Here is a 13,354-nt window from a genome sequence, read left to right as displayed (position 1 = left end):
ACAAAAGCCCCCAAATCCTTCTAAATGCAGCCCACGAGCGAGCTTCCCAAGTTGTTTTAATTTAGTTTGCACGTGGCAATAGAAATAAGCTTTTTTCCTCCTCAGCGGATCGGTGCGGTGAAGAGGCTGGGCTTCCTTCGGGGGGCCTTTCATTCCTGTACAAGGGGGAAGGGGAACTCTCTGCTTTTGTGTGTGCGTGTGTGTGTGTGTGTGGCCCATCTGCAAAGCTGCCAAGGAAGGAGAAGCGGGATACTGGTTGGGTGGGGGAGCGGCAAAAGCGGGGGGGGGAGAGAGAAACGGCTCCGCCTTTGGTTCCCCCTCCTAAAGCACAGGGGCGCTAGAGAAAGTTTGGAGTTGGGTAAGGAAGCGCAAAATTCAGGAAGAAAAGCGGGGCGGCGGGCAAACGGGAGACCTGTACAAGGGGGAAGGGGAACTCTCTGCTTTTTGTGTGTGTGTGTGTGTGTGTGTGTGTGGCCCATCTGCAAAGCTGCCGAGGAAGGAGAAGCGGGATACTGGTTGGGTGGAGGAGGCAGTGGCGGCGGCGGAGGCGGCCGCAGCACCGGCAGCCTTCCGCTTTTGCCGCTTTTGTGTGTGTGTGTGTGTGTGTGTGTGTGTGGCCCATCTGCAAAGCTGCCGAGGAAGGAGACACACAAAGACACACAAAAGCGGCAAAAGCGGAAGGCTGCCGGTGCTGCGGCCGCCTCCGCCACTGCCTCCTCCACTTCTCCTTCCTCGGCAGCTTTGCAGATGGGCCACACACACACACGCACACAGAAAAGCGGAAGGCTGCCGGTGCTGCGGCCGCCTCCGCCGCCGCCACTGCCTCCTCCACCCAACCAGTATCCCGCTTCTCCTTCCTCGGCAGCTTTGCAGATGGGACACACACACACACACACACGCACGCACGCACGCACAAAAGCAGAGAGTTCCCCTTCCCCCTTGTACAGGTCTCCCGTTCTCCCGCCGCCCCGCTTTTCTTCCTGAATTTTGCGCTTCCTTACCCAACTCCAAACTTTCTCTAGCGCCCCTGTGCTTTAGGAGGGGGAACCAAAGGCGGAGCCGTTTCTCTCCCCCCCCCCCCGCTTTTGCCGCTCCCCCACCCAACCAGTATCCTGCTTCTCCTTCCTCGGCAGCTTTGCAGATGGGCCACACACACACACACACACACACGCACACACAAAAGCGGCAAAAGCGGGGGGGGGGAGAAAGAAACGCCTTGTTCTCTCGTCTCAGCGGAGACTTGTTTCAGGGGATCCAGCCTCTGTCACCCCCTTCTCTCAGCTGGGCAGCTGACAGAAAGGGGCGGCAGAAGCTGCATCCCCCGAAAGAAGTCTTCGCCGAGAAAATGGGCGCTGAGATTTTCTCGGCGAAGACTCACCTTCTCCCGTTCATCACATTCTTCGGTAAAGAGATTCACTCGATCCATGGTTTCAAGGTTGGGGTAGAGAAATCCCGGTTTGTTTCAAGAAACTGGGGTGGTTTATGAGCCTATAGATTTTAGACTTTGCATCTTGTTTTGCTTCCTCGATTCCCACGAAGCCCGAAACTCTTTTTCCCCCCCTCTGGTTTCTGCCCAACTGTCAACTCGTGGTAAAACAAACAAACAAACAGAAAGCCCTTGCCTCTGGTTCCTGAGGAAAGAAAAAGTTGAGGCGAGAAGTGGAGAACATTCCCTTCTTCATTGAAAGCTGAAAGCAAACGCGCTGCAAAATTCGTTCATCCTCATCCTCTTCCTCATCCTCTCTCTCTCTCTCTCTCTCTCTCTCTCGCAAACGAATTGAACAGGCACCCAAGCTATCAGGTGATGGCGTTCACGCTTGGGTGTTTGCGCGGATCAGAAACGGAAGGAGAAATTCATTTCTGCTTGCAATTCACTATCTCGGGCATCCCTGAGAGAAGAGAGCTTTTAAAGAAGCAGCCACTTCCCATCTTTTTCATTCTTAGTTCAACTGCAGGGACCGCCGCCTTTCGTTCGGATCCCCAGGCTCTTTTGCTGGCCGGGCTTCCTTTTTTAGGGTTCCTGGGATTGCGCGGTAAATGCGCCTTTCCGAAGGGGAGTAAGTTTGGCTTACGCGCTTCTTTTCACCATGTGGGATCGCCTGTCGTTTCAAGGGTTCTAACACAGACTTTCTTTGCCGTTACCTTTATTTGTAACCCAGTTCTTTGTGTGTAACTGCTCTCCTCCTGTCTGGCTTTACTCAGCAGGGAAACGGAGGCAAATGCAAAAGCTGCTTTGGTTAAACACTGGAAGGTTTAGTGATTAACCCACCCCACCCCACCCGGTCTTCTTGCTGTTTCTCCCCATCCTCACTCCTACCCACAGGGGCTCTCTGCCTCTTCTACTACTTCTTTTTCTTTCTTTCTTTTTTGCTGAGGTGTGCGTCTCTCTCTCTCTCTCTCTCTCTCTCTCTCTCTCTCTCTCTCTCTCTGTGTGTGTGTGTGTGTGTGTGTGATGTGTTATCTCGAACCAGATGGGATGGCAAAGTCAAATGCAAATGGGGATCTTGCAGATCTTGCCCTGCCTTTCCCCCCACGGTTACCTTCTGTTCTTGATGAGCTCACGAGTGCTCAAGGACAAAATAGGGCAGGGCAGAGCCGGCAGTTAAAAATAGGATGCAGATAAAAGGAAAGGTAAGGAGGGGTTCAGGTTGAGAGGAGAGGCTGCGTAGCCTTAGTGTAACTCCTGTTTGGGCTGACTGGGTTGCCTCCGATGGGCTCTGACAGTGGAACAGAATGGAATAGAAAATATGGAATGGAATGGAACAGAACGTAGAACAGAACAGAACAGAACAGAATAGAATAGAATAGAATAGAAATATAGAAAGTGAATGGAATAGAATAGAATAGAATAGAATAGAATAGAATAGAATAGAATAGAATAGAATAGAATAGAAATATAGAAAGTGAATAGAATAGAATAGAATAGAATAGAATAGAATAGAATAGAATAGAATAGAATAGAATAGAATAGAATAGAATAGAATAGAATAGAATAGAATAGAAATATAGAAAGTGAATGGAATAGAATAGAATAGAATAGAAATATAGAAAGTGAATAGAATAGAATAGAATAGAATAGAATAGAATAGAATAGAATAGAATAGAATAGAATAGAATAGAATAGAATAGAATAGAATAGAATAGAATAGAAATATAGAAAGTGAATGGAATAGAATAGAATAGAATAGAAATATAGAAAGTGAATGGAATAGAATAGAATAGAATAGAATAGAATAGAATAGAATAGAATAGAATAGAATAGAATAGTAGAATAGAATAGAATAGAATAGAATAGAATAGAAATATAGAAAGTGAATGGAATAGAATAGAATAGAATAGAAATATAGAAAGTGAATAGAATAGAATAGAATAGAATAGAATAGAATAGAATAGAAATATAGAAAGTGAATGGAATAGAATAGAATAGAATAGAAATATAGAAAGAGAATAGAATAGAATAGAATAGAATAGAATAGAATAGAATAGAATAGAATAGAATAGAATAGAATAGAATAGAATAGAGCTGGAAGGGACCTTGGAGGTCTTCTAGTCCAGCCCCTTGCTCAAGCAGGAGGACCTATACCAGTGGTGGTGAACCTATGGCACGCCTGCCAGAGGTGGCACTCAGAGCCCTCTCTGTTGGCACGTGCGCCACCACCGCTGCCAGCAGCAGGTCCTTGTCGGTTGGTGGACTGGAAGAAAAGGGAGGGGGAAGCATTTTACATGCGTGCATGCGCGCACGGGGCCACGAGCAGGCACATGCTGCAAAGGGGCGGGGCTAGTGCCTGCGTGATACTCACTAGCCCAGCCCCGTTCTCACGTGGTGTGGTGCCTTGTATCTGCACCCTGCGGCGCGGCGGTTGGCGTTTTTGTGCCTTGCGGAACGGTGGCCCATTTTTTGCTCCCCCTTTTTTTTCGTGCCAGAGGCGGCACTCAGAGGCGCCTCCCTGTCCCCTTCCCCGAGGGCACCAGAATGCCGATGCTGCCTTGGCACTTTGTGATAAACAAGTGGGTTTTGGCTTGCGGTTTGGGCACTCGGTCTCTAAAAGTTTTGCCACCACTGACCGATACCATCTCAGACAGGTGAATGTCCAGTCTCTTCTTAAAAACCTCCAGTGATGGAGCACTCTTGATTTCTGGTGGCAAGCTGTTCCACTGGGCAGCTGAGAGAAAGGGGCGGCAGAAGCTGCATCCCCCGAAAGAAGTCTTCGCCGAGAAAATGGGCGCTGAGACGCCTCATTCTCTCGCTCAGCGGAGACTTCTTTCGCGAGATCCAGCCTCTGCCGTGCTGCACCGAGAGAACAGCAAGCCGCCCCATTCTCTCGGCAGAGCACTCCACTGCCCCATTCTCTCGGCGGCTTGCCACCCCGTTCTCTCATCTCAGCAGAGACGTCTTTCGGGGGATCCAGCCTCCAGCTGCTGCATTTCCCAGCCTCGGCTTATACTCGAGTCAATAACTTTTACCAGTTTTGGGGGGTAAAATTGGGGGTCTCGGCTTATACTCGAGTCGGCTTATACTCAAGTATATACGGTATATTGGCATCAGGTAGCAAATGTGAGACTAGGCCAAAAATACTCAGTTGATGCAGAAATATGAAGAGGGATCAGACAGGGATGCTTGCTGTCTCCACTGTTGTTCAATATCTACTCTGAGTCAATCTTCAACAAGCCACTGGAGAACATCGATGCTGGCATCAAAGTAAATGGTGTTCGGATCAACAACTTAAGATATGCTGATGATACAGTTCTGCTTGCCAATAAGCATGAAGACCTTCAGTTCCTCATCAACAATCACAGAAATATCTCAAAAATATGGCTTGAAGTTTAACACCTCAAAAACCAAAATCATGGTCGTCAGCAAACAACCCATTTACTACCAATAAATTTGGAAGGAATACCATTAGAAAAAATTGAAAGGATCACGCACCTCAGTTCTAATTTCCATGAAAGATGCGACATGACCACTGAAGTAAAGACAAAGATAGAGAAAGTTCGAGCAGCATTCTTCAAAATGAAAAAGGTCTTCTGCAGTCACAACATAAGCCTAAGATTGAAAATCAGGCTTGTCAGATGTTATATTTTTTTCTATCCTGCTCTATGGCATAGAGAGTTGGTCCCTGACAGAAGGCCACCTGAAGAGACTAAAAGCATTTGAAATGTGGATTTACAGGCGGCTGTTACATATAAGCTGGGTTGACAAGATCAGAAATGAGGAGGTGATAAGCCATCTGGGAAAGTCAAGGGAAATAATCAAAACAATTTTAAAAGGTTAAGACATGTGATGTGACACCCAGAAAAATACGACATACTCCATTTAATCCTCCAGGGAAAGATTGAAGGCAAATGAGGTCCAGGCAGAAGAAAATCATGGCTTCAAAATCTAAGGGACTGGTTTGGATAAAACTCAGCAGCACTTTTTCTTGTGGCTGCTGACAAAAATAGGATCGCCAACATGATTGCCAACGTTTGATAATGGACATGGCACAAGAAGAAGAGATGAATTCTATATAATATCTATATGAAGAGGTTTCTTGACAGTTGGGATGAATATCATCAATGTACAGATACTGAATTATACACCTGTAGTCCAGACTTCTGATATGTAATGGAAATTATGAGCCATTGTTTGGAGACTGTCAGAATATGAATAGGCCAAAATAAGATCAGACTCATTCCATTAAAATGAAGTAATTCTTGATTTATAGGACATATGATCTAGCTTTACATTGTTTTTGATTATTGGTAGTCTTATTTTTTCCCAGAGAAAAATTCACAATAAAGAAGTCCTCTTGGGCTCAAACTCCTACTTAAAGAATAGGCTGAGCTTTTGCACAACTCTTGTGTACCAGTTGCCATTTTACCTGGAATAGGATGAGGTTAAAATGATTGCTCATATCTACCTCTCAATTGTGGTAGCTTTTTCTGAGTGGGACGACCCAGAAACACAACAGCATGCACGAATAGTCAGTTCAATACTGCCATGTTGCACTTCTGCTATGGGAGCTATTATGAACAGGTCACTAAGCACAAGTCAAGATGCTCCTCAAAGTCTTGTATGAATTAGGTGGATCTTAGGAACCACCATTCCCTGACAGCTTCAGCCCATCCTACTCGAACAACCAGAAAACATTTGTTAATAGCTCCCATTTAACAGCAGTTGTGGCAGGAAGAGACTTGGTATTCCCTATAGGAAGTCCCATTTATTGAATTATCTTGCCTCAGAATGATTCCCTCCTGCAAGCCTTCCAGAAGATGATGAAACATGTTTTTTCCAGAAGGCCTTCAGGTGTTTACCAATGCATTACAACTTTTCAATTCAACTTTCTACTTTTAACATAAATTAAATAAAAAATTATTTGGATTACTATTTTAATTAATATTGATATGTACACATTTATGTATAATTTTATGTACTGCCTGAAGTTCTAGTTTCAGGCAATATCAAATTATTTCTAATTTAATTTTTCATTTTTTCCTGTTTTCAAGTAAACTGATATAACTATTAATAAGTTCATGGTAAAGCAGAACACAAATACATGTTTATTAGCAAATATATGGAAGTTGAAATTTAGAATAATATATTAAGCCAAAATAAATACTATTTTAAATTATGACATCTAATTAAATTAATTGCCTATAAAACAAGGCATCTATTTGTAAAGCTCATATTCCATGTTTATTTTTTTTTACTATTTCTAACAAAGTACTTCATCACTGAAGCACATAACAGAAGAACACAGAAGGAGAGACACACAATCGTGGATTACAGAAACTTGGCTCAGCAAGCAAAAATCTATATATGTTTACTCTACAGTAAATACAAGTCCTAAATTAGTAAGGATGATTAGTGCTATTCCCTTTCTTAATCCTTCAAATGCCTATTATTTACAAAAGAGAGTTTCTGTTTATACAGAGATTCACCAGTCAACTGCAGATCCTGATTTTTGAGACTCCTAATTCATATTCGCAATCATCATGCAGAGGGAAAGCTCACACTCACAACCATGTTAAACTCCTGCCTTGTTTCAGCTACTTGCTTTCATTATTTGGCCTTGTTTTCAACAAATTTTCTTCCATTAGCATATTATCCCTTCCCTACTTCATTCCTATTCATGTGACATGTAATTATTTATGTTGAGTTTTAACACTCTTCTATTTTATAGCAGGATATTTCACGTCTGCGATTACTTAATCAATAACATTTACATTGAGGGGGGGTTTTTTGTTGTTATTTTCTATCGAGTCAATGTCAATGCTTAGCAACCTCATATTCTCCAGTATGATCTGTCCTCAACCTGATTTTCATGAAGTCTAAGATTTGTGGGCTGGCTAATTTCTTTTAAAATCCTGTAAATATGGGACAAAAATATTTTAAACTATTACCGGTATACTATTTATTATTAATGTTTCTAACTATTATACTATTTATTATTAATGTTTCTATCCTATCTTTCAAACAGAATTATCAGAGATGCTAATTTAATACAGTATTGTCTGCAACATTACACAAAAGCATCTAGGTTAAATCCCATTGAAATCAACAGAATATATTTTACTGTGTGTATTTTATTGCGTCTCTGTAGAAAGATAAGTATTGAAAGAGACAATGCCAAGCTACGGTTTTTAAGACTTCTACATGCTTCTAACTTGCCAACAGTGCGGGAGGGACGGGAGAAGTTTGAATCCACAGGTGTCCTTATCAGTGTGAGAGCCAGAGCTGTTGAAGAGTTGTTTTGGCAAACTAAAGTTTCTTCTCATAATAATTACTGAACAATGTATTGGACAATGTGACCTGAACCTGTCAGAGAGGGGAAGGAAAGTTCCATTGTTTTAATTAACTGCTTCCTGTCATTTCCTCACAGCTAGCTTTCCTTTAACCCTGCCAGTTTGTATTTACTCAATAAAGTATACATTAGATAATGCAATGGCTCTGGTGTTTTGCTTTGGTTGGGCTTTTCAACCAGATGTTGACAGACCATACATTAGTAATATCTGGCATAAAACATAAAAAAGATACAAGAAAGAACTGCTTTTTAGTATCTGCTTGGAATCCTTGGCTTGTTATTAGGCAATATGAGGAGATCTACAGGAAAGTATAATTCAGTTGAATATAAATTGGTTTTATTTTCAGATGACATTATAAACATCATGGTATTACTTCAATATTTATGAAAATAAAAGACGCTTTTAGTAAAATAACAGGATATTTTATACAAAGATACTTCAAGCCATGATTGCACTTGCTTTTCAAGCAGGAACCAGGATTCTAGGAGGACCCCAGATTATACACCAAAAGTGTTTAGGGTAGGGCAAACCCTTCCTGGACTATTGATGATAAACTTCCAAATACAGAAGGAGACACATACAGATAGTTAATTTATCTTATAAATAAAATATTTTCAGAAAACTACATTCTTTATTTCTATGAGGTTCTTGAATTCTGAGAATTTCTTTATAGAAAATGCATCTATTGTTGAGGGAAAAATCACTTTTCAAATCTAGATCGATATCAACATCCTTACTTACTGTAAAATATTAAATACTGGAAACCAACAATTGTATATTTTCTGATTTGGGCATCTTTGGAATATACATACTGTATTCATATAAATTTTGGTTGGATGGATAGTATTAGGAACAAAATACCCTAAAACTGTGACTGGAAACAATTGTCAGAAAGTTATGGAATATAATGCCTAATAAAATAATATTTAATCCCCTTTTCCATGCTAAGTTGATTTTATGGTGAAATCCAATTTTAAAAATTGGTAAAATATAGTGATGTGGAAAAATTGAATGGAAGTGATGCTATTGACTGTGGGCCAACTGACGCGTCACCAGGAAACCGTGCCTACCCTATTCCCAGCAATAGAGAAAAAGCTCTGATACGTCACGCAATGTCATGTGACATCGTGAGTTTACATGTCTGATCTATTAGATGCAACCCCATGGCAATATTTACAGCTACAACATTTTTAACAACTTTGAGGTTTTCAACCTCAGAGACACCTGAGATTCTAGAATAACTTGTTAAGTCCCTGAACACAAAAAAAACCCTATTAAATTTTATCGATCTTTAAGATCTATAAATCAATATAATATATGAATATTAAGATATGAGTTGGATAAAACATTAGAGATTTATCTATTGCCTAGAGATAATTCTAAAAGCATCTGTGGATTTTAACTATGATTTATAAACCAAAAGTAATATTTACAATGTATTGTATTACATTACATCTGAATAGAAAAGATTTGTCTATAGAAGCATTTGTTGGAGATGTAATCAGGATAATACTTCTTTAAAACACATTTTTACAATGTCTTATTAAATGTTGAGAGAAAATAATGGATTACAGTATATGAATGCATAATAAAAATTAAAAATTTTAGAGGATAACATTTTCTTGCATTATATACTATTACATGGAATTTGAGAACTGGAAAATGTAAATGTAAAGAGCCTTGGTGGAGCAGTGGGCTAATGCTTCCTTAAGTAACACCAGCTGCCTGCAATTAGTGCAGGTTCGAGTCCCACCAAGCTCAAGGTTGACTCAGCCTTCCATCCTTCCGAGGTAGGTAAAATGAGGACCCAGATTGTTGGGGGCAATTAAGCTGACTTTGTAATAATGCCGCTTGGGGGTGTGTGAAAGCCCTAATAAGCAGGCATATACATAGAATGAAGGCTACTGCTAAGCTTGTAAGCCGCCCTGAGTCTTCGGAGAAGGGCGGGATATAAATGGAATAAAAAAAATGAATTTTACATGCCCTTACTATGCCCAAAAGACTGGTATTTCAATATAAGAAAGATAAATGTATGACCCCAGTCATTGAAGACACTTGCCACCTATGAGCAGTTTCCCTAGACATAGACTTTGTATAGAAAGTATAATGACATATGTAATTTATTTTTACAAGTTATAGTAGATTTAGGGTGAATGATAGTTATATGAATGTATTTGGGATTAGATAGGTATATATACAATTCTGTTAAAACAATATAACATTTTAAGGTTTTTTTTCTTTTTTCTGTTGTATTTTTTCACTTTTTTAAAAACTCTTTTTATCCATTTTTTAAAGAATGTATCTGTACTATAAATATTTTTGGTTTTCATTCTTGCTATTTTAAAACAAAATAAATCAAAGAATATTACATTTAAAAGAATAACTGTGACATTATAATTACAAAAAAATATAATTATTGCAGAAGTTTTCATCTCTTATTTCTCACTGCTAGTATATAGGGACTATGGCTCTCTATTATTACACATTATTTTCTGTACCAACCTAGAATTTAACAAGCAATAGTTATATTAAAAACTCACTGGAGTAAATAAATGGAAAAATGAATTCTTGACATTGCTATACGTCATTAGCAAAATCACAGCCAATGTCAGCAGTTTATTTAGAAAATTCCTGTGGTGGAGGGATATGATTTAACTATGTGGAAGCATAGGAAATTAAACCATGTCCTGAACATATTAAAGATATTGAAATCTACTATTGGGGAGGATGTACATCTTTGCCTTTAATACATTAATGCATAAATTATGAAGAACTGATGGTCTCATTTGCCATGACCAATTCTAGGGAGAGAAGTGTTATCAAGAATAGAGAATAAAATGGCCGATATTGATTCCAGCTATTAACAGCCTAGAAATATGATGAATGAATGAATGAAATTAGTTTTTAATTGAAAAAGATTGGTGGTCTTGAAATGCAATAAATAAATAAGTCAATCAATCAATCAATGGAACACATTTTAGCAACCAGTGGGACATTTAGCAAGGTCTGACACATTTTTCTTTTTGGCTTCTTTATAACTTTCTTGTAAATTTAAATGATAGAGACTAGATACTCCTCGGCTGATGGGACATACTCCTCCTTTGGAAGAAGGTAAAAATAGGCTATAGAGAAGAAACTGCTGGTGGAAGATGAATACAGTATGGAAGCAGAACAGATTTTGAGAGAACTCTAAAGTCACAGATTCTTCATTACTCTATTTTTATCCATTGACATAAATTTTCTATATGTATTTAAAAAACACCTAAGAGTCTGAAAATAACACAGTATTTTACTTTCAAGATTTGCTTTAGAGTTGGAATTAAGATTATTTCTCAACAAAAATAGTATTTTATTTTCATATATTACTTATTCAAGACAAAGGTCTTGTTTTCAAAACAATATTTTATTTCTAAGATTTACTTAAGAGCAGAAATAATTCTTTTTTATCCATACAGAACTGTCAAAACTTCTCAAGTCAAGAATATTTTTTATTCAGAACAATATTTATTTTCAAAATCTACTTTAGAGATCACCCAAGACTTTTCTTCATATAGGGCAGTAATGTATTCTCAAAGAACACCTTCATTGCTTAAAGCATTTTAAACATTTTTAATTTTTTATCCAGAAATCCAAATAAAAACTTTATGGAACTGCATCTAAAAAAGAAAGTATATATGCCTGTGACTTCATAAATTCCCACAGTGGGATTCAAAGTAGAACACGGCTTATATGTAATAAAAAAACAAGACAACGGTGGAATATCAAAATTTTTTTAAAAAATCATCAAAGCACTTGATGAAGAATGAGCACTTGATTCTAACCCACACACTTAATGACAAGTGAATCAATGGACAGACCAGTATTTCTTTTCTCATTTTTTTAACTAAAGCATAATTTGCCAGTGTCAGTAAACTGGAAGGTGGAAATAACTGGCAGGGAACTAACTAAAAATATATATAAACAAAACCAAGTGTGTTAAAAACAGACCAGAGATTCCATTCAAAAACAATTATCACAAACTTTTGATGGATAGGTATACCAGGATAAAAAAATCTTCCGCACATTATATTATGGGCCACCTTACAAGAATTTCAGTAGATTCCTATTTATCAGCTTAACAAGTTTGCAGATAATAAGCAAATTTATGCTGACAATCTTCAGACATTCATGGCTTAACATACCATGTGAAAAGGATCAAACAGGTTTTATCCAATAAACCATCAGTAGTATATGTAAAGCCTGACTGAAATACTTCTGTAAAGGGGCAAGACCATTTTATTTGATGAAAAAGGTAAAATATTAATACTGCCTATAAATATTTCCATGAGGGAAATAAGATCCACAAAACAACAGTGCAATTTCTAAGGAAATTAGCTGAGAATGAGTGCATTTCACACTCGGTCCACCAAACTGACTGCACTGGATCAGTCAGCTCCAATACTGGCTTGTATTTAGGCAGCAGACCATTAAGGACCCTAGCGCGACAGGATAGGATGGAACTGATCAAGTGGTTGTTTGATTGATTGCTGTCGCCAGGGAGATTATTGTTTTTACTCTTTGTAATACTATGTTTTTATTTTTTGTAAGCCGCCCAGTCACTGAATTCTCCAAATAAATATATAAATAAGTAAATTGGCAAGTTGAAAAAACAGCCCTGAAGCACGACAAACGATTTCTATATTGTTGCCAGTAAAAAAAGACACGACTGTGAAGTCATGAGGAGTAAGCTGCCTCACTGTTTATATATGCCAAGTTGTTTCATTTTATGCCTTCAACAGTCTTTTTATTTTAATGAACAAACACACTCCCACACCGCCTTTTATGCCCGCCGCAACGGAAGGCTTTTAGGGACCCACGTGCAAAAGATGGGGCGGGGAAGTCGCCCTCCCCGCTTCCCTCAAGAAATGGTCCTGCGTCTTCCCGCAAATCCTTCAGATCGGACAAGAAACTCCTACACAGCCTATGTTTAATTTAAACGCCAATGCTATCCATCCGCTGGCCTTCTCCGTTTCCGTTTTGTGAAGCTTCCTCCTTTTGCTTCCCCCCTCCCACATCCAGTGTGGCCAACTATCTTTTCCTTTTCCGCTCGAGTTGTTCTTTTCCGCTTGTTTGTTCTCCAAAATCGGAGTAAACCTCCCCCTCTGTACAGAAAGAAAGAAGGACGCGAAGGGAAGGTACCGGCGGCTCCTAAAACAGGAGTTGGCCGAGGAGCAGGACTCACCTGCCGAGCGCGGGCTTAGAGGCCAAGAGAGACGCCAAGGAGACACTCCAGGGCTTCCCACGGCGACGAGCGGCCTGTGTCCTGAAGTAACCCGGCTGAGTAGGAGGGAGGGAAGCGCGGGAGGCCGGGAACAGCCAGTGAGTGACAGAAAGGAGCAGGACGCCCGGTTCTTGGGCAGAGAACAGTGCGAGAGCTCTTTGCAATTCCGCCGACTTGTGTTACGCATCTTTCCGCGTCTGTTTTCGCACACCCCTCGAATGAATGCTGAAATGCCGACGTAGAGGTCTTACGATGTGTATCGTGCAGCCAACCTAATTCCTCAGTCGTTTACATCTTTATTTTTTTTTA

The 13,354-nt window shown here is 39.8% G+C and overlaps 1 protein-coding gene across 2 annotated transcripts in view; it reads right to left on the bottom strand.

The window, feature by feature from the left end:
• Window positions 1–13,089, bottom strand: part of THRB (thyroid hormone receptor beta) — a 249,541-nt gene extending 236,452 nt beyond the window's left edge. Inside the window, exon 1 of one of the 2 annotated variants that reach the window (XM_081345364.1) lies at window positions 13,007–13,089. The gene's annotated coding sequence lies outside the window, so the exon portion shown is untranslated. The remainder of the gene's footprint in view (window positions 1–13,006) is intronic. The other variant, XM_081345365.1, reaches the window with a different exon arrangement.
• Between the last annotated feature and the right edge of the window lie 265 nt (window positions 13,090–13,354).

Source organism: Vipera berus (genome assembly GCF_964194415.1).
Source record: "Vipera berus genome assembly, chromosome: Z".
NCBI classification, from domain to species: domain Eukaryota; kingdom Metazoa; phylum Chordata; class Lepidosauria; order Squamata; family Viperidae; genus Vipera; species Vipera berus.
Note: the sequence above shows the minus strand (reverse complement) of the source record. Positions and strands in the feature narration are given on the sequence as shown.